The following is a 20732-nucleotide window of genomic DNA, read 5'->3' on the forward strand; positions in this document are numbered from 1 at the left end:
ATAGTATGTATATAGTATTATGTGCATACTAAACACAAAACGAACAACAAACATTGCCTCATTTTTTACATGATGTAAAAATAATTTATTCAGTATGGATTCATGTAGCAAGTCTCATGTAAAGACATTCTATAACTAAGAAAGTGAAATTAAAACACTCCTCACAAAAACATTGGAAGTGTTATAATGGTATTTTTTCTGATAATTATGGTGGACAAAAATGAGAAGAAATAAGAATAAACCTAGTTCTTGTGGTTATGCATTTTCAACTCAAGAAGTTTATCATGAAATTTTTTATTAAAACATATACATATATGTAGCTATGGTTAATTTTAAAAATGATATAGAAGCAGGCTTATAATAATGTCATGTATCTCCTGTGATATAGTTATGACATTATGCTCCATTATGAAATGATTACAGAAGAAAGATAGAAATGACGGAAGAGAATATAATGGCATCTGAAAGGCCAAGAATGCTGCTGTCAGAGATGAAACTGAAAAACAGATCTTTTTCAAAGGGCCTTTTGTTCAGGTGTAATCTGATACAATGTGTATAAAAGGATGTAGCCATATCTAGAAAGCTGAACAGCAAAGACCGGTGGATTTGATTTCGGTGCCCTGAATCCCTGCTATTTATTTTCCTTCCAAAATCATGTTAATCTATTTAATTACCCATGTAATTAAAAGAATCACAATGTGCCAGAATGAAATGCAGTTTTAAGTGATTAAATAAATAAAATAATTTATATTGTCAAATTTTATAAACAAAACAAAATAATAAAAAAAGAGATATTGTATTGCTAGTATTCAATTAAGTGGAAGTTTTAGTAGCAAACAACTCAGGTTTTCTGAGTGTTTTTTCTGAAAAAATAAAAGTTCTTGCCTGCTTGTTTTGATCAGCTATGTCTAAATAAAGACAGTGACATGTGTTGGTCAAAACTATTTTGGGTACATACCATTCACAACCATAAAAACGTTCACAGATTTGAATGAATATTCTTCTGGTTTGGTCATTCTGCCCTGAAGAAAGGGCACAGAGAATACTTTAAGTATTTAACAGGAAGAACATACTTACATTTCAAAATATAATGACAAATATTTGTTGACTGTTTATTATGCTTTTTCGTTATGAGTACAATAGAATTTGAATAATGCTCTTATATCTCTTCATCAGTTCTAGACACCAGCTAATGTGGAAGCCAAAGGAAAATACAGGGCCACAGAGGGACAATAAAAAGTACTGGCCTGAGTAAATTAATACTGTCACCCCAAAGAAGTTTCTTTGTGCCCTTTAGCAGTCAATAACCTTCCTCAAACCCCTAGCCCCGGGCAACCATTGATTTGTTTTCAGTCACTATAGATTATTTTGCTTGTTCTAGAATTTCATGTAAGTGAAATCATGTTGTATGCATTCTTTTGTATCTGGCTTCTTTTGCTCAGCGTGATTTTTTTAGATTCCTCCAACTTGATGGGTTAACCAGTAATCTTTTTTTTTTTGAATCACTGAGTAGTATTCCATTGTATGAATTGTGTGAATATGCCAAAACGTACTTATCTATCCATCCACCTTATGATGGATGTTTGGGTGGTTTCCAGTGTGCTGCAATTTTGAATAAATGTACTGTGAATACTTACGTGTACATATTTTTTGTGGACTTATGTTTTAGGTTCTTTACGGTAAATATCTACGAATGGAATTGCTGAATTATGTGGTACTCATATATTTAACTTTGTAAGAAAGTGTCAAAGAGTTTTCCAAAGTGGTTATGTTATTTTATACTGGCATAAGCTATGTATGGAAGTTCTCATTGCTCTCCATCCTTGCCAATACTTGAGATTGTCAGTTTGTTTTAATTTATGAGTGTGCAGGGTATCTCAGCATGGTTTAATTTGCATTTCTCAGATGACTAATGATGATGAGCAACTTTTCAAGTGGCTTATTGGCCATTGATATCCTTTCTTTTGTGAAGCATCTGTTCAAACATTTTGTCTATTTTTAATTTAATTGGGATTTTTGTCTTTTTATTATTGGGTTGTAACAGATTTTTTAAAAAAATATATTCTGGATACAAACTTTTTGTCAGGTATGTTTATTAGAAATATACTGTCCCAGTCTGTAGCTTGCCTTTCATTTTCATAAGTTTCATATGAAGAGCAGATATTTTTAAATTATGTGAATTCCAGTTTATTAATTTTGTTATGGTTCTTTTTATGCCCTACATAAGATTTCTTTGTCTATCCAAACATCAGAAGATTTTTTTCATATTTATCCTAGAGTCTAATAGTTTTAGCTTTTGTAATTAGGTCTCTAATTTTTATGAAATGAATGTTTTATTTAGTATAAGGGTTGAGATAGTTATATTTCTATATAGATATCCATTTGCTTTTTCAAAATTTGTTAAAAATACTCATTGAATGAATTTGGCAACTTTTTCAACCATCAATTTCCCAGATAGGTGAGCCACTGGTTCTAAACTATCTACTGTTTCGAATTGAACGACATGTTTATCCTTACCATTAACACACTGTTTCAATTACAGTAACTCTACTTTAAAAACAGCTCTTTGCTATTTAAAATTCTTTACTTTTCCTAATAAAGTTGAAATCAGCTTGTCAAATACTACAAAAAAGCATACCGAGAGATTATGGTTAGAATTGCACTGAATTTATAGTACAATTTAGAGAGAACTACCATTCTAATTTATTGAGTTTTCCAATTCATAAACGTGATATGAGTATCTATTTATTAAGGTCTTTATCTCAATAATCTTTTGTAACTATAAATATACAGGTCTTGTAAATATTTTTAAAATTATTAATATATCGTTTTTAGTATTATTAAAAATGGTATTTGTGAGATTCATTTTTCTGTTGTTTACTCAGTATATAGAATACAATTGACTTTTACATATGGCTTTTGCATCCCACCAAATAACTGGAAAGCCTTGATAAATTTGCTTTTTAGTTATTGTTGTTTTTCTCCCTAGATTATTTGATTGTCGAAAGTAAATTACAATATAATCAATGAATAAAAACATTTTTGCATCTTCTTTCAGATATTTATGCCTTGTGTCTTTTTCGCACCTTAATTCACTGGCAGGCATTCCTCGTACCAAGTTGAGGTAAGAGCAGTCATCTTTACTTTGTTCTTTATCTTAAGGAGAACATATTATGTGTTTTACAATTAATTGTGACAGTAGCTGTAGGTTTTCATTAGATACTCTATCAGTTTTGAAGAGTTACTTTCTATTGCTAGTAATTTTTTAATCGATGGATATTAAATATTATCAAATGCATTTTCTGCAACAATTTTGACTATGGCTTTTCTCCTTCATTCTGTTAGTATGGTGAATTTCATTGTTAATATGTGAATTTCATTTGCATACTTGGAAAACCCCATTTGGTCATGATGCATATTTCTTTCACCATAATGCTGGATTCAGTTGGCTAATATTTTGTTAAGAATTTTGGCATCTATGTTTATAGGAACTATAGGTCTTTAATTTTTCCTTCTTTGCTTTGTTTTGTTTTATTTTTGGTCTGATTTTTCTATCAGGGAGATAGGGTAAAATGTCTAATACAATATACCAGCAAACCCTTCTGTGCATGCTGTTTTCTGAGTGACATTTTAAATTGTGAATTCAATCTATTTAGTAAATATAAACTATTCTGGTTTTTTAATGCTTCTTATTTCTGTTTGTGTCTTAGGAAGAATTTGCCCTTTTGGTTATAATTTGCCAAATTTCTTGGTGTAAAGTTGTTTATGATATTACTTGTTATCCTTATACATTGTGTAGTATCTGTAGTGATATCTTCTATTATATTTCTAATATAAATCATTGTGTTTTCATTGTGTTTTTTTTCTTAATGTGTCTAACAATATGTATATAAATATTATGGACTGTTTTAAAAATCCAGCTTAGTTTAGTTGATATACTGTATTGTTTCCCTGTTTTTTACCTCCTTGGTTTCCACTCATTTTTATTTCTTCTTCCTTGTATTTACCTTGTGTTTAATTTACTCTTTTTCCCCCTAGCTTCTTAATATGGATACTTACCATCTTTTGATTTTTAACATGTAAATTTCCTCTGGAATATTTAGAGATATGTTATTTAATTTGGTAAAATTTGGGGATTTTTCAGAAATACTTTTATAACCTAATATCAGAATTGACATCATGCCTGTCCTGTTTGTGGTTACATATTCCATCTCTAGTACAGTGTTGGAATGGACTATAAAAGGATGTGAATTTCAGAAAGTAGAAGTCACTGGGGACTATCTTTGAGGATGGCTACCACAGGTGCATACATATTCCACACTATATCTTCAGGATGAATTGACCTTTTTCATTATATAAGATCTCTCTTTATGTCTGAAAATATTTCTTGTTCTGAATTGCACTTTATCTTATATTAACATAGATACTCTAGCTTTTTTATGATTAGTGTTTTCATGTTATATGTTTTATGTACTTCGTTCAAAATATCTGTGTCTTTGTATTTAAACTGAGTTTCTTATGGACATTATAAAATTGGGTCTTGATTTTTAATTCAGTTTGTTTAGACCATTTACAATTATTGTAATTACCAATATGATTGAACTTAATGCTACAATGTTGTTATTTGTTTTCTGTAGTTCCTACTGTTCTTTGTTCATTTTTATCCCTTCTTGCCTTCTAATTGATTGACTAATTTTAGTGTTCAGTTTTATCTCCATTATTGTCATTTACTTAGACTGTATCTTCATATATATTATACCACTTAACATACAATGTAGAAATCTTTCTATTTCCCCCTCTTCTCTTTTGTGCTGTTGCTGTCATATGTTTTATTTCTCTGTATGTTATTAATCTCAGACACATTGATGTTGTTTTTTTTGCTATAAACAGTCAATTATCTTTTAAAGTACTTTAAAATGAGAGAAAAAAATATCTTTTTTTTTTTTCCAGTGTATTTACCATTTCTGGCAGCCTTCATTTCCTTAGTGTGAATCCAAATTTCCATTTAGGTCATTTATAGATTCAAGTGTCCATTTGGATCATATTTCTTCAGTCTAAAGAACTTCCTTTATCTTTCTTGGTAGTGCATGCCCTTGTCTACTAGTTCCATCATCTATGTGGATTCTAGGTCTTTTTAAAAAAATGGTTTTTATCTTTAATATTGGTCATATTTTCTTGCTCCTTCACATATCTAGTAATTTTTTATTGGATGCTAGACAGTATAATTATTATATTGTTGAGTTCCTGAATTTTTTGTTTTCTTTAAAGAGTGTTGAATATTATTTTGAAAAATAGTTAAGTTGTCTTGTTGATCAGCTTGATTATTAGGTTTATTTTTAAGTTTCTTGTGGCAGCTATAGTGCAGTTTTTAACTCTATTCTAGTGCTAGTTTGGCCTTGCCCATCTGAGGTATCTAACAAAATCCTGCATGTTCATTGAAGTCTTTCCACTCCAGCTACTTAAAACTTAAACATATCCCAGCCCTGTGTGAGCTCTTAGAATTTTTTAGTTCACAGTTCCCCATAGTAGTTCTTTTTCTAATACTTCTTTGCCGAGCCTCAAGTCATCTCACAGTAACATATGTGCACCTTAGAATTCAGGAAAAAAAAAAAAAAGAACTTCTAGGGGACTTTATGGAAACATTTATTTGCATATCTCCCTCCTTCCTAATATTGTGCCCTACAAATTCCAGCCAATCCAGCTTGACTGAACTTTGAACTTTATCTCTTCAACTTTGCAAGGGTGCTATGATTTGGTTGGGTTCCCCTTCCAAATTATGCCTTTAAACAGAAAGTCAGGGAAATTATAGAATGTACCCCATTTTTCTTGTTTCAGTGATCGCAGCCCAGTGGTCTAATATCTGAGAACAACAATTTCATATGTTTTGTTCAGTTTTCTAGTTGTTTACAACAGGAAGTCATGTCTGATCTATGTACTTCCACATGGCCAAAGTAGAAGTTCTTTTTATTTTTAAATTTTGACCAAATTTTAAGTTCAGTGAACCTAAATTATGCAGAATATTAACTGATAATTGTATTTTGCAATATTCATTTTTGGGGAAATCTAAACAACTACAGCTGAAAGGGACTACAGCAGATGGTAGATGAGATGAATTTATTAGCTAATCAGTGTCGTAAGCTTCAGTGCTGTCCCCTGCATGGAAGTAACATTAGCCTAGGTAAATATAATTCACTGAATTTTAAAATAGTCTCTTGAGATTTCTATATTATCAACCAACCAAAAAATGGAGATGGAATATTCCATAAACGTTTAAATAAAATTTTTTTTCAGGAAAACCATTAATGGAGTATTTATAATATAGCAACTCCAGTCCTTTACATTATGACAAATTTAATAAAGAAAAGAACCAAAAGCAAGAATGAAGAAAACTAGAAAGAAAGGACATAATGGCCTCTGAATGAGATTACAGAAATAATAAAATATATGATGAATATGGGGCAAAGAAAGGAGGAGCAGAATTTTAAAAAGAAAAAGAAAAAAATTAGGGAACACTTTAACCAAGATATTCAGAAATGAATTACTTAACTACAAAATTCTATCCATTCCATTTGTGAAACATTCACATGGTGTGACTTGAAGCTCCCTGTAGAGAGAGGTGAGAGAAGACAGCAGGTTCGTAGGAAGGAAGGCAGGTCAGACTTAGCAGAAAGAACATGAGTGAAGCATGAAAGTAAGAAAGTGCAAGGTAAGTTCTAGGAATGAAAATAAAACCAGTTTGGCTACAATGAGGGAGAGTACTATAACATAGACTGGAAAAGATAAGATAAATTGGGGCCAGATTATATAGGCCTTTGAATACCAGGCTGAGGATTTGCTGTTCTTTTTGGTTAAAAATGGGGAGTCACTGAAGGTTTTTGAGTAGGGGAGTGAACTGACCTTTGGGTCAATTACTCTGGCTGCAATGTGTAAAGTAGATTGGAAGAGGGAGAGAATAAAAGTGAAGAGACACCCTGGGAGGCTATTGAATTAGATCAGGTGACAAGTAATGAGAACCTGAACTATGGGAGTAGCAGTAGGACTGGAAAGAAAAGGATGAATTCAAGATATCTTTCATGGGTCAAATCTATGGGGCATAGTAACTAATGAGATCTGAGGGAACTGTTAAAAAAGATTCTGAGATTTTTTAAGCCTGAGTTACTGAGTAAGTAGGGAAATAAGGAGAGAAAGCAGGTTTGAGTGGTTGTAGGTATATGTGTGGGGGATATTGGTGGTGGTGGTTTTTGTGGTGGGTTGTTTATGCAGAGGAAGTGATGAGATGGATTTTGATATGCTATCCTTATAAGTAGTGGAGGGTAGCAATTTTCAGAAAAAGAAATAGAATAATTTAATTCTAGTGTTAGAAGGACTGCACTTAGTGTGTAGTTGGCACTCAATAAATGTTGACTGAACCAGTCTTTATTAATTTCAATGGACATTTTTTACTCATTCACTAAACAGATATTTGTTGAACAAATACTATATGCCAGGTACTGGTCTAGATAATGAGAGGTATCATAGTTTTCAATAAAAATGATGTCTCCCTTATGGGTAACTGGGAAAGTCTGCTGGGAAAGAGACGATTAAATGAGTATTTACAATAAACAACGTAGGTATTGCTTTAGCTAAAGCACCACTTGATATGCAAGAAGACAGCAGGGACCCTTCCAAATGTAGGATGCTCAAGGAATGTTTCTGAAAAGAATATCTGACTCAGCTGAAAGCCTGAGTAGGAATTAGCTAAGTGAAAAGGGGTGGGAGGGAGTCCAGATAGAGGGAACCTCAATTGCTAAAGGCCAGAGTGATAAAGTTTCCGGTCTTTTGAGGAATTGAAAGAAGTTCATTATGGTTGAGCCATAGAGTATGAATAAAGATAGAGAATTAGGTGTGGGCCAGTTCATAAAGGGTCTTATCCATACCTTTATAAGGACTTTGTATTAAGAACAGTGAGAACTCACTGAAGGGTTTTAGCAGAGAAACAGCATGACCATATTTGCATGTTCTAAAGATTCATTAACTATACACTTGGAGCAAAAATATTTAATGTGCCCTCAGGAGTTCACATATAAACAAACAGAAGCAATGTAATAAGGTAAGGCCTACAATAATTTAAAATGCTATTTACACTAGCCTATACTCATTATACAAGTGTCAAGTTCTATAGGAACACAGCTAAGAGGACAATTGATATGTATAAAAAGGGAAGTGTTAAAGAAGACTTAAGGCCATTTTGAGGTGGGCCTGGAAAGTTAAATAGACCCTTGAAATAAATAGTTTAAGTAAATAGCCAAGTAACTTTTCATTTACAACTTTAAAAATCTCTCATTTGTGTCCAAATACTGCTTTTTCTGTCACCAAGTTCTGTCATATTGTTCATTTTTCAATTTGTATTTCATGTTGTTTGTTTGAAGTATAAAGGTATTTAAATACATGTGAGAAAAGTTACCTTATCCAGTCACTAACATACTCAAGTCACAACTGTCTTCCAAGTAGCAAAAAAGTATTTCAATATGTTAGCAATTGGTCCACCTTTGTCAGGAAGTACGCATTTTCTAACCATTAGCACCAGAAGTAAACTCGAGTCTGTCTTGTCCATCTGTCCCCTGGAAATTTGGCGCACTTCTCTGCCTTTCCCAGATCCCTTGCGATTAGGCTATTCATGTGACTTGAGCTCAGTGGAATACCTCAATGGATCCTACTTCCAGACTTAGACTGGTAAAGGTCCTGCAAGAATGTTCACATTTTTCAATCTTCACTCATTGGTTTGCTTAATGCAGATGATCCAACAGAGGACTCCATAGAGGCCCCAGGGCATGATGGGGTCACAACATAGAAGGAGCTTGGGTGACTGCGTCACAGCTTGGAAGACAGCTGTCTATCTATAAGCATCACTCAGCCATCATTAGACTATAGAGAAATTTTGTTCTTAGATTCAAGCCTCTGAATATTGGGAGTTGTTTGGGAGTTGAAAATTGGGTTCAAGTCACTGAAATTTGGGAGTTACCACAGCTAGTGTTAATTACCTTGACTAATACAGTCCTGTATTATTTCTTCAGTGCTTCTAGAAACTTGAGTGCTGCTCCGGGCCTTCAGTCTCTGATATGAGACTTTACTGCTAGAACTCCCTGAGATTTTCTCCCCTACCAAGGATGTAATATCTACTACTCTTTACATAGTCAATGAGTATAGTATCAGTGCTGATTCTTAGGAACTTTGGCTAAATCTTAGAGTACTCAGACAAGTTTGTAATGCCATTTAGTAATTAGTCTAGCTAATGTTCATTGAACAGACGGTAAATCAAAAGATGTATATTTTCTGCCTTGGTGTGCCAGACGTTAGATTATGTGGTTGGCAGTTTTTGCCTTGTTGTTCTTATAGGATAATAATACCAGAGAATAATAAAGGAATTATCTCTTACAGCAAAGTAGGCTTATCTTGACATAAGACACAGCACTACTTTTTGTAGCTACAAACATTATCTGGTGAAAAACGCTTATTAAAGAGATAATGGGTTGCTCAGTATTACCTGGTTACAAATAGATGTGGGACCAGAATTAGTATTAGCTGTCATAGATCTTTCTCAAATAACTAGGTATATAAGTATATTGTTAAGAAAACTAAAATTTTAAGTGTACAAGATAATTTTTTTCTAGCCAAAGCTTTTCAGAAAATATCACACTTTGCATTTAGATCCAATAAGAAGACCTAAAAGCCTACCCAGGTCTTCATCATTCTCCCATTCAGCATCATGTATGGTTAACTCATGCAGGCCTGAGTTGGAAACCCTGTTTGATGCCTACTGACTCTTTGATAGACCCTGGGCAATTTACATAACCTCTCTCAGCCTCATGAAATAATAGTACCTTATGCTTCTGCCCTTGCTCCCCTGCAGTTCTTTTTTTCAACACAGCAGCCAGACTGATCCCATTAAGACATTTAAGTCAGATCATTTTATGACTTTGCTCAAAACTCACCAATGGCTTTTCATCTCACTAAGAACAAAAGTCAGTCTTTATAATGGTCTACAAGGCTCTGTATGTGATTGGATAAATGTCTGACCTCATTTTCTATTCCTCTCCATGTTCACTCTGTTCTAGACCACCAGCCTTCTTGCTAGTTTTAAAAATTGCCCAGTGGAAAACAGGGTGTAAAAACATACCTGGTTTCTATCTCCTCGGCAAGACTATTATTTCTGATGATATTCTGAGAGTTTCTATAATCTTCAGAGTAAACTAATAATAATAATGATAATTATTTTATTGCGCTTTTCATGTAACCAACATGATGTCATTCAGTCTTCATGGACACCCACCCTAAGGGGTGGTAATAATACCTAATGGTTTGGGAGTGCAATCTGGAATCACACTGAGTGGGTTCACATTTTCCTTCCACCAGTTATTGACTGTGACTTTGGGCAAGTTACTTAATCTGTCTGTGTCTTAGTTTCCTCATATGTAAAATGAGATTAAAATAGTACCTATCTAGTAGAGATGTTATTAATATTTGTAAAGTGGCTAGAAGAAGCTTGAGCACATAGCATAAGGGTTTGCTAAATATTTAAATAAAAATGAATTCTTATTTTTTGTGCCTCAATTATATTATCTGTAAGATGGGGATAACCATATAGGATTTATTGCACAGGATTTTTGTGGGAATTAAATGAGATAGCATGTATGAATTATAAAACAGTGCCTGGCACATGGTAAGCTGTCAGTAAATGTTAGCTATTAATATTTTTATCATCATAAAAACATGGAGTTTTAGACAGATTAACTGAAATGTGCCAGGTTACACAACCTAAGAACAGCTGAGTTGTGTCTTTGTCCAAGACTACCTTTAACCACAACCATAAAGAGTTATAAGCATATTTTGTTGGTGAGTCTCCATCATTCAAGTGAGGCATGAAAACTTTCACTTTCTTTTTCTTTACATATGATGGTGGATATTTTTGTTGTGTAGTAAGCTTTAAAAATCCATCCATGTTGTTATTGTTTCCTCTTCTCAATTTGTTGATATAGCCTCATTTCCAGTGTTTAGATTGTAGCTATATAGATAAAGGAGAAGCAAGAGCTCACTGGAAATTTGTGGAGATTGGAGAGTACCAAATCCGAATTTCTCCTCACATGGAATGTTTTCCTCTCCTTTACCATGACTTCATTCTCAGTTGCCAAACTATATCACACAGCACAAGAGTTTTGCTGGACTGGAGAAGGCTGGGGGTCATTGGACAGTCTTACAGAAAACATCTGGGGGTACTGATCCATGTGGATGTAGCTAAAGCAGTCATCCTTATTTCAGAACTGCAGACGCCTCCCATCCTTTCCTTTTTGTGTATTTGTTTCTTTTGAATTTGTGATGTTCACTTGTGATAGACAGGAGAGAAATTGTTAGAGCACTATAATATCAGTAAGCTAGGTTATTTCCAAATCATTAATTCTATGTTTCTCATCCTTCATTTGTTCAACCACAAAACCCAACAATAAACTACATCCCCAAAGAAACAGTATCGCAAAACAACTCTAGATAAGCAAAGGCAGCCAAGTATATGTTTTAGAATGTTTTCAGAAGGAAACATCTGCAAAATGTTTGTGCAGTGGGAATAACACAAGGGTTTACATGATAATTGTGCAGCTTATTTTCTTTTCTGGCAATGAGGAAACACCCATGCTGCAGCATATTTAAAAATATTTGTGTATTTCAGCTACATTTTCATTGGCAATGGACACACAACCACAGTAACCAGGATCAATCAACATTCTGTTTTCCAGCTGTTGCGCAAAATGTGTAATCAAGTCACAGAAATGTATTTGGATCCACGTATATGCATTCTTTACTTTTTCATTCTGTCTCATGAAGCATTCTACTGGAAAAACTGGACACATTTTGGATATCCAAATTAGAAATAATTTAAATGGAATGGGTGTCTCTGTTTTATAAAACAAGTCCCATAAAGAGGAAAAGCACTAGTTGGGAGATTGGGATTGACATATATACCCTAATATGTATAAAATGGATAACTAATAAGAACCTGCTGTATAAAAAAATAAAAAAGCATAATTTCCAATTAAAAAAAAAAGAGGAAAAGCACTATTTAATTCATAGAGAAAGGAGGCTGTCCTCAGGAATTTGTATTTAAAGAAAACATATGATTTGCTAGTAGTACTATGTAGTAAACAATAATGTGTAATTCTGGAAGTTTCTAAATTCATAAAGTCCTTGTCAAAAAAAGAAAATGAAAGAGTCCTCAGTTCAGCTCTACATTGAGGCTAATTGAAGGTCCTTAGCAAGTAGGAACTCTGTGTACATAGTGGTTAATCATGGGAAAAGAAGATGGAAACTTGGCTAATTCTCATTTTTTTCTATATAAAAAATAAGCATGCACATGTAGGAGAAAGTGGAGGATAAAGATACATGATAAACAGTCACAGCTACTGAGAAGCTTATTAATTCTAAGCCACATATTCACAAGTAAAGTCTCTATGATTATATAAGTTCAGTGATGAGTGAGATTTGGGAGATAGTCCAGCAGAAACATTGTTCAAGGTTCCAGTCCCAAATATTACTGGAGCAAACTGAAGTAAACACCATTTAATTCAGATTTTTTACATCTGATTCATTATATGAATATCAAAATGTAACACGGTCCTGTTGCCACCAAAGCAGAGAGGGCCTCTGAGTAGAAATGTGAACACACTGTTCATTGGCTCCTGCTTATCTCTGTGGTGATAAGTACGTGCTTGTTGCCTGACAAACCATGGCCAGGCTCCCAAACCAGAGATTAGACAGCTAGCACTCACCTAGAGTCACCAGCCCACAGTGGGATACTGAAACCCAAAGATGAACAGCTTAGTGATATTTACCAACAAAGACCAATTAATTAAATGAACTACTTGGTTAATTAATTAACTGAATCTTTATCCCCTAAAATTGTAGGTAGATTTGGAAAAATAAAAGAAAATCAAACAGAAACTAAGAATTACTGAAAAGTAGAAATCGTTTTGAAAATATAAAACTAGGGAAAATGCACCGTTAAGCACATTTTGAATGGGATTTTGTTATTAGATCAGTGAATGTTCCCTCTATTCTTAGTGATTTAGAGAAGCTAGTGTTACCAATTCCGAATCAGTAAACTTTTGTTATATTCTGTGTATGTAATGAATTGTTTTCAACAGAATATTATTAATATAAATTAAATTCCTCACTTCCCTCTCTTTTCTACTCACCCTCCTCCTTCACCAGTAATTTGTTGAACAGATTTAAAGAGATTGTGACCTCAGGTGCCTACAAGGACCAGTGAGGTGACATAAGGAGTTAACCAGGCTTGGTAGGGGCCGTTTTCTTCTGGACACCACATCTGTCGTCAAAGTGGGGTGAGCTGATTTAGCCTAGTCATTTGTTGCTTTGCAGATATTTGGGCACTTGATAAAGCTTCTGAGTTTATTTTTATTAAAAGCTAGAAATTTGGATTTTTTTATTTGAACACACATTTTAAATGTTATCAACTAATAAAAACACTTTATAAACTACTCTATAGGTAGAACAGTACATGTTTTCTGGCTGATTCAGCAACTTGTGACAACATATTTTGATCTTGACCAATTCATGAGGTCTGTACTACTCCTATGAGACCACACAAAAAGGCACCTAATCTAATCTAGGGATTGTTGGTAGGTGTATCAGTTACGATCAGCAGGGTTATGCTGTGATAACAAAGAGCCAGAAAGTTTAGAGGCTTGCAGTAACAAAGGTTTATTTCTCTCTTGTGCTCTATGTTCATAATAGGTAAAGAAGGAGGTTTTGTTTGTCATAGACACTGGGAATGATGAAACAGCCTCTATCTGAAACATAGAGTAGAGGGAAAAGAGACAAGGAAAACCTCACATTAGCTTTTCTAATGACACGCAGCATTTCGGTTTGTATGTCATTGGCCAAAGTTAGTCACATAGAGTTTAGTAAAGAATTTGGCCTTCCCCAAAGAGAGGTTTGGCCTTTCCTTCAGCTTCTGATAGGAATGTCTTTGTTTAGGGTGAGCGCTGGCTACATCTGACAATTTTAGGGCGGGTGATGGCCACATCAGAAATATCAACCTTGTGATTTAAGGTGTGAGTTTTGGGTCATGCAGTATTAGTTTACCTAAGGACTGAGTTCAACCACTTGGCCAGTCAATCTATCATGCCTGTGTAATGAAGCTCCAATAAAGACTCTCGACTCGAATCTTAAGTGAGTGCCCCTGCGTGTTGTCGCACATTGACACTGAAAGGGTAATGGGTCCCAAGGACAATGGAAGCCTTGCATTTGGAACCCTCTCAGACTTTCTTCTTTTGACTGATTTTCATCTGTATTCTTTCTCTGAAATAACCCCCGTGAGTACAGTAGTATTCAGTGACTTCTGTGAATCCTTGAGGGAATTATCAGATTTCACAGTGGTTTTGGAAATTCTATGAATTTGCAGTTGGTATCAGAAGTAAGGACAATATTGGAGGCTGTGCCCTAAAACTTCACAGTTTGGTTAAATCTGGACACCTAGTCATTTCTCAGTTCAGTAGGGTGGAATGTATAGAGTCCCCTCAAGGAGGAATAGCACAGGTAGGAAAACTGGAATATTTGTAAATTTTAATTCAATATACCACAGTGGACTTAAGGAAGAAAAATATAATTGCACTCAGTCATAAAGTATATACATGAGTCAATTGCACTCAGTCATAAAGGATATAGAGGAGTCAGCCTAGTATAGAAAGTTGAGAAGTTTGTGCCAGACCTAGGGGCAGAGTACACCTAACCATGAAGTGTTGGTACAGCATGATATGAGCAGAGAACTTACATACAGTTTTATATTCCAGAATTAATCAACGGGGAGTGGCAAGTCTGGGCCAGCAAGTCATGGTTAGCAAGATAAAGGTATATAAGAATAAATAGGACTGATTGGGAAGAGAAATCTTGGATTAGGTTAGCATTATGAGGTCAGCAAGGAAACTGGGCATTAGGGGAAACCTCATCAAAGTAGATCAGTGTGTGAGAGACCACTCAGAGCAGAGTCTTGGAGAGAGCACCTCCATGGAGTAAGGCTTTTCGCCCTGAGCGCTCATCGTTATTCAGTCAAATAGGACCTGATGGTCTTAAGGGTTTGAAAATGCTGAGCAGAACTAATCATTCTTTTCTCACCAAGCTCTTTTTATTTTAGTTCATAAGTTTGGTCCCATTCCTCTGTGTAATTTAGACCTGTGTTGGGACACCCGGCTCCCTGGGTATATGGGTTTTGAAGAGATGCCCTGAAGTCCAAGTGGTAGAAACAGTTAACAGGTAATAAGTACTAAAAAAAAAAAAAAGGGCAAAAAGGGTTTTTTTTATCGAGACCATAAACCACAAAAGGTCATAGAAGCTCAAAAATTAATTAAGAGAGTAGATTTGACAGTGTGAGTTTTGGGGGTGGTGGATAAAGTGTTTAATTCTCCAGCCCAATCCCTTGGGAATAGTAACAAGAAGGAACCCTTCTTTACGTTGGAGAACACAGAGCAGACAAGACTAGTGCCTGACACTTAACTACCAGGATGTCTAGCTAAGGTTTCTTCTACCAGAGTTGGTTGAGACCAGTAGTGATCTTAGGTCAGAGTGATTCCCTGTTTCTGGCTCTAAGGCTTCCATAGGCTCATATAGGCTTGAAAGATCAGCCACATCTTCTAGGAGGGCCCATATGAGCCAAGTGAGGGTCAGTGTATCCAAAAGAGCCTGATTTGCTGATCTTAGTGACCTTGGAAGCAGAAGTAAATTGAGTGGAAAGGTTCAGTGATTAGTAAGGTTTATGATGAGAAATTTGTTAACTCCGGTATGTTTTAGAATGGAAATGGGTCTCACTTAAAAGACGAGTTGACATGCAGAATACTTCATGGTATGACAGAATGGAACTGAGACAGATCAAGGTCCCAAAATGGAGCTCTCCCTCACAGGTACTAATGCCCTGTGGAATTAAGCATCTCTTCAATGGGCAGATGGATGATCAGGGCAGGTGAAAGATTTAAAATACCATCTATACACTGATGACTTCCTCATTCTTGATTCCATCTTTGACTTTCTCCTGATCTCCAGACTTGTGTATCCAGGTGCCTGCTCAACACCTATAAGTAGATGCCTAATTGGAACCTCAAACTTGGCATTTCCAAAACAGGAATATTTTTCAACTCTAACTAGAATTGGCTACATAATTTGCAGGGCCCAGTGCAAAATGAAAACGCAGGGCCTCTTGTTCAAAAAGTAGGAAAAAATGCCATTAAGATATTAAAACAGAAAGCTTTTTCCTTTTTTTCTGTGCCCTTACTCAATTTGTCATGGTGTTTCTTCATTTGCTATTTAATGTCATAGTCCTTCAAACATGGGAAAATAATCATGCATGAGTACAGACCATCACAGGGCCAGGAGAGATGGCAGCATCAAGAGTTACAGGCAGTGCCTGATCCAGGACAGGATGGTCAAGCCAGGCATCTCTCATTCTCATGGGTCACTGCCTTTCCAAACGGTATTGCAGCCTCTATGCTGGGCCATGCTAGCTATCTGGAAGTGGAATGGCCCGGGGATGCTGTAGAATGAGCATGTATGCTGGAGTGGAAGGTCTCAGAGGTCACTTCGTGGCTTCGTGAGGGCAAGACTGGGCATGACCTGGGGTATCTGCTAAGAATCCATCCTAGGGAAGAAGGATGTCAGCAGAAGTTATAATCACATGTGATTTGAGGCCCCAGTGTTCCATTGGACTTCATTTATAAAACACAAGATCAAAGATCCCTAAAATGCTCTTCCCCAGAATCTTCTTCTCAGATGTCACCTCCTCAGAGAGAAGTTCTGACTCTCCTATTTGAGATACTTTTTTCTCTGACACCAGGTGTGTAGTGTCTTTTCTTACACCAATAATCCATTTTCCAGTTCTCTGAAACCAGCTAGTACATGTCCAACAATTCAGTTCAATTCTGACACAAGCTATCCAGAGTCAGCACAGAACCCTCAGGTGGAAGGGCTCAATCCCAGAAGACTGCCTTTCACTTCAGATGCCAGTTGCAATCCCAGGCCACCTGCACTTGTGACTGATCAGGTATAAATTGGGTCCCATGACCCTCTTCCTTAGATTCGATAATTTGCTAGAACAGTTCACAGAACTCAGGAAGACACTTATGTTTATTGTTTTATTATAAAGCTACAAATGACCAGCCAGATGAAGATGTATATCGGGCAAGGTCCCGAAGGATCCCAAGCACAGGAGTTTCTGTTCCCATGGAAATGGGGTGTGTTACCCTCCTGGCACGTGGATATGTTCCCCAACCTGGAAGCTCTCTGAACCTCTTTGTTCAGGAGTTTTTATAGAGCCCAACCTCCAGCTCCCCTTCCCCTTCCTGAAGATAGGGAGGGGTGCTGAAAGTTCCGACTCTAACCACTTGGTCTTTCTGGTGACCAACCCCAGCCTGAGGCTACCTAGGGGCCCCATCCTAAGTTGCCTTACTGATATGAACTCAGGTGTGACTGAAGGTTGCTCATGGTGAATAATAAAAGACACTCCTATCACTCAGGAAATTCCAAGCATTTTAGGAGCTCTGTGCCAGAAACCAGGGACAAAGACCAAATATACTTTTGAATTATTCCACATCTATCAAAAATAGAAGCTTGCATTATTCTCTTTCCCTTTCTCAGCTTTATTTTTCCTCCTCACATTTAGCACAACTTTTAAATTAATAATTTATCTGTTTATATATGTATTTGCTGTATCTCCAAGGACACCAGCTCTAAGAAGTCAGAAACTTTGGCTGTCTTATCAACCTTTTTTATCCCCAGTGCCTAGAACAAGAGCACATAGTGAGCTCTCAGTAAGTATTTGTTGAATAAAAGAATATATAAACATGACTGTATATTTAACCTAAATTTACAGAATAAATAAAAATTTTACTGATTATACCCAGAAGTGACTAGATTAAAATTTTCATATTAGGTAGAAGTAGGACTTGGAATCAGAAATAAAATTCATCTATATGTTATATTTGCCTACTTGAATTTTCACCATTTAATTTATAGCCACCATGTCAACATCTCTTTAAATTCCTATAAGTACTGCTTCAATAACCTTGAACAACGGTTTACATTATATGTAAGATATTGTATTTGTTTTCTTTTACTGCCGTAACAAATTACCACAAATTTAGTGACAACACAAATTTATCATATTATAATCTGGAGGTCAGAAGTCCGGAATGGGTCTCCATGGGCTAAAATCAAGGTGTTGGCAGAGCTGTTTTCCTTCTGGAGGTTCTAAGGGACAGTCTGTTTCCTTGCTTTTTCTAGCTTCCAGAGCCTGCCTGCATTCCTTGGCTCATGGGCCCTTCCTTCGTCTTCAAGCCAGCAATGGCAGGTTGAGTCTTTCTCAAATTGCATTTCTCTTGCTTACTCTCCTGTTCTGTTCCATTTATAAAGAGTCATGTGATTAGATGGAGCCCACCTGGATAATCCTGGACAATCTCCTATCAAAACCTTTAATTTTAACACATCTGCAAAGTCTCTTTTGCCTTATAAGGTAACATATTCAGAGGTTCTGAGATTAGGACTTGGGCATCTTGGGGGCCCAATATTCAGCCAACCACAGCTAGTAATTAGTGTTAGTGCCTGATGAATTATATTTTAAAAATAATTTTTAAAGCCTTAGAAAAACTGTTACCAAGTCCAGGGACTGTAGCAGTGAGGCAGCTAAACGAAGGCCACCAAGTGTGGATCTTGGTGCACAGGAGCGCATGTGCCCTGACTAAGGGATCCAGAAGTGTTTTAGTTCCAACAAATGACGCCATGCAGAGACGTGAGCCCAGGGTGGTCAGTTCTTTCACTTTTTCAAGACAACCTGGAAATGCAAATTTATATGCAGAACCGCTGTTTTTTGGAAATGTTGGCAACAAGTCACATGATGTTTTTTGAAACAATGCAGGCTAAAACAAAACATTCTATAATCTCACCCTGACCCCTGAGCCACCAGTGTGCTGCCTCAGTTCTGGATGACCAAGAGGAGCCCTCCTTTGTTAAGCTCTCCAACAGCCTTTTCATAGGCGCTTATTGTATGCCTGCCTACTGAGTTACATTCCATGTATTTAGGAGCTAATGTTTAAAATTTTAATCCATCAACCACTGTCTGTCTTTTGTGGCATGACATTATTTGGAATTAATTCATACACTGTTACATGGAATGAACATGTATTGCTAAACAGACATTTCATTAAAACAATTTTGTCTTTATTTACTCACTGAAGAAGATTTAATCAGTAACTATTTGCTGAGCAAGTCCCTACCTATGTGAGGCACTATGGGGGAACATGAAGATAAATCATACAGAGTCCCCTTCTTCAAGGTACCTGTCATTAAGGGCTCACACGTTTAAATTTTGACAAAGACTATTGAACTTCAGTGGAAAAAAAAAGTTTACTTCTTTTGAGGAGAATTGAGTCAAAGACTTAAAGTATATATAAGTTGAGCTTTAGGGAATTCCCTGGTGGTCCAGTGGTTAGGACTCTGAGCTTCCACTGCAAGGAGTACATGTTCGACTCCTAGTCGGGGAACTAAGGTCCCACATGCCGTGTGGTGTCGAGAGAGAGAGAGGAAATAAATATATTTTGTCAAAAAAAATCCCAATACATTATAAGTTGAGCTTCAAGAATAGATACTAAATATTCCACTTCTCTTTTTCTTACAATTTTTTTTCTGTGTATAACTTGACAGTTGTCTTAAGGTCCTATGTTTATTTGGACCTAGCTACATGATTATGTCTAGATAACTTATTAATGGATGCAATTTTTAAAGGATGTACTAACAATGAAAAATGAATAACTGATCAAAGAAATTAATTTTAACCCATATTTTTCTTATGCAGCTTTAGGAATGCTTAGATAGATGGAAAATATAGTGTATTGTCTTAGTATTTGAACCAAAAGTAAAAGAATAAGTGCTAGTGCAATGAGAAATGTTAAATGTGATGGGCAAGCCAGCTGAACAAACAGGCTGGAAATTTGTTTTATGAAACTCAACCTTACAGAATTTCACCCAATAAAACACATGGGCATGCAGTATTAATTTTTTTCTGTGTCTATGTATCATCACAAAAGGCCCTTTTTAATCATATTCTGGGTGCACATTTGGTCCCATTTGAACACAATTTATGAACACTTACTTTCTTATTTGAATTCTACCCTTTGACAAAATGGGCGAGTCCAAACATGGTTAACTGTTAATCTAGTACATATAGACCTGAATCTTAATGCAAAAGAACTCAAATTTCACCAGAACTCTACATACGGTGAAATTATAACCTATTTTATTTGGTTGTCCTCAGTATAAGTCCATATCCTTTTCAGACTTACAAATAAATACCTTTGAATACAACTGAAAGGAAATACAATTATATAACAGCAACTACAACAAAAATCTCAGACTACATTTTAATCATAAAAAACACAATAAAACAGGAGTTAGAAAAGCCATGTTTCTTTAACCTGTTGATTTCTCATTCTATAAGATCATCCCCAGAAGCCTGCACTCTACCACTTTTCCCAACTCAGACATAGACCTGGCCTGAAATGAAGGAATACAGGGCAAAATGAATTAACTCATTGCTGCTTTGCCAAATAGACATTTAGATCTCTTTTTTGTCTCATTCTTCCTATAACTTCCAAGGCATCTGCGAATGGAGTTAGACACAAATCCTGTGTAGTCAGTCGGCAAGTTTT

This window comes from Grampus griseus (assembly GCF_964374135.1).
Source record: "Grampus griseus genome assembly, chromosome: 9".
In the NCBI taxonomy this organism is placed as follows: Eukaryota; Metazoa; Chordata; class Mammalia; order Artiodactyla; family Delphinidae; genus Grampus; species Grampus griseus.